This window comes from Etheostoma spectabile, chromosome 10 (genome assembly GCF_008692095.1).
Source record: "Etheostoma spectabile isolate EspeVRDwgs_2016 chromosome 10, UIUC_Espe_1.0, whole genome shotgun sequence".
NCBI lineage: Eukaryota > Metazoa > Chordata > Actinopteri > Perciformes > Percidae > Etheostoma > Etheostoma spectabile.
Window position 1 is genome coordinate 16261622 of NC_045742.1, and position 2297 is coordinate 16263918.

The 2297-nt window shown below is 42.2% G+C and overlaps 1 protein-coding gene across 1 annotated transcript in view; it reads right to left on the reverse strand.

Annotated features, from left to right (window-relative positions):
• The window catches only part of LOC116696329 (solute carrier family 43 member 3), a 28063-nt gene that overhangs the window by 9505 nt on the left and 16261 nt on the right, over positions 1-2297 (reverse strand). The gene's annotated exons all lie outside the window — the stretch shown is intronic.

Consider the following 2297-nt stretch of genomic DNA (forward strand, 5'->3'; position numbering starts at 1 on the left):
GTTATTGATTATCAGACTGTTCATCGTGATAAGGTAATTAAAGCCACCATAAAACCCATGGCTATAGGCTATTAAGATGCGAAATGTTACAATGAAGGTGAGATAATAGCCCACTCATTTTGCCATTGTTTTATATAAAGATGAATCCTGTAACTAAGAGTAGTTTGATTAAGTAACTCTTCTTTTCATCATCTAAAACAAAGCTTAGTGTGGGAGGAGGTTGACTGATTAGCCATGAAGAAGTGGGATGGAGGTTTCTGGTGACAACAAACTATGAAATTGTGTGATAAAGTACGAATACTGAATATCTGGCGTGGCACATGCGCTCACAAGGGGGTTGGAGGAGGACAGGAGGTGGTAAAGCTCATTTGGCATTAATGCCAAAAAATCATCTGTCTCATTTAGTGTAGGCCAGTTCTGGAAAGAAGCCGAGAGCCGCCTACAATTCAGCACAACAGATGAACATGAAAGGGCCTAGCGGTGGAGCGAAATGATTCAACGCAGCATATGGACTGATAGCATTTGTGTGAGGACAGATTACATTAGGCTACATGATCCAGGTATGTTTACACTTAAACTATTAAAGAAATGATTTACTGTAAATGCTGTGATGGGCAAATGGACGGATCGTGTGATAAAGGATGCTGTGTCAACTGTGCATGAGAGCTTCATGTGGACGGGACGTGGGACGAGACATGGAGGTCTTCTGACTCCATGTGAAATAAACCGTGTCAGGGGAGGGTGGGCCGTGGTTTACTCACGACTGAGTCCTCCCTTCATGACACGGGTCAAGGCCAGCCAGGTCCACCATGATGATGATCATCTGGTCCCGAGTGAATACACACTCACCAAGAGCTGCTCCGTGGAAGGTCATCTGCAACTCCAAGCTGTGAGCAGCGCAGATCATAAGTTGAGCGTCTGTAGTCACACCGTTTCTTGGCCGCGGTGTAGTGGTTCGGGGAGGCAGCTCACCATACAGGCATTAGTGGCCTCTACGGGGGTCTGCGGAACACAGAAGGTCGCTCGCGTGTGTGTGGGTGGGTGGGTGGGAGAACGTAATGTATTCACACTGTTGTTGGCCCCAATGCAACTGGGGAGTCAGCCAACTCACCAACAGGCTCCATATTCAGGGAGGCTGTGGGGTGGTGTGTGTGTGTGTGTGTGTGTGTGTGTGTGTGTGTGTGTGTGGGTGATGCTAAAATCATGACCACAAACATACATAAGCAGAAATGCAAACATGTGCTACGTACCAACACACACACACACACACACACACGTCATTAATGTTGTGATTATTTGTTTTAAGGTTAAGTACTTTGTGTTGCATTTCATGCATGAACTGTGCTATATAAATTAAGTTCATTATTATAATTATCATTATCTTCTCAGTAGTCTGCTGTGTCAAAGTGAATCACGGGCACACTGGCATTCAAACTTGTGTAAACACAGCATGTTCAATGATCTGTCCTGATCCTGAAAAAACCTCTTGCTGACTCCATCCATAACCCTAACTCTCTTTCTCTCTCTCTCTCTCTCTCACACACACACACACACACACACAGTGCTAAAGACCTTCTGTGTGGACAGAGTGTTTTTCTGCACACTGGGTACATCATGGTCGAAAGGCAAGAAAACCCTAGAAGCTGGAATCGAATTGAGATATTTTCATGTGATACAGAACACCTTTGTTTCCCCTGAAACGTGTCTCCACTGTGAAGCAATCTGTGGTGGTAGTCTTAGAATCAAAGCATCAGGTAGTAGTTTAAAAAAGCAATTAAATGTAGTGTGAGAATCCCATGTGCAGAAGTTGTATGAATCAGACAAAATGTGGGTGTCATTTGGAGCAGTAAAGGTCTGACAAAACTTTGTTAACAAGATAATGAATCATTTGATATTTAGTTGCAGTGTCAGAAGAGAAGACTGTGTGTAAAGTTCATATTTGCAACATTTTTCAGTACGCCTGTCCAGGTTGTTAAAGGCATCAAACACATAGGTAAATGTAATGTGTGTTAAACTCCAAATCAGTTTCTTCTTGATAAATAAATTTAGAAATGATTTTCAGTAAAGTAGATCCATGTTGATGTCGTTTTCCATCCTGCAACAGTTAAAAGCTTAAATCATATACCTGAAATCCTATTTAAATTTGGTTTTTCAAACACGGAAAGGAAAAGTGAGATAAATCCTATTGTGTGTGTGTGTGTGTTAATGACAATAAAAACATCAAATTAAAAGACAAGATACAACAACCATTGTAGAGAGTTTGTGTGTTTGTGAGTGTGTGTGTGTGTGTGTGTGTG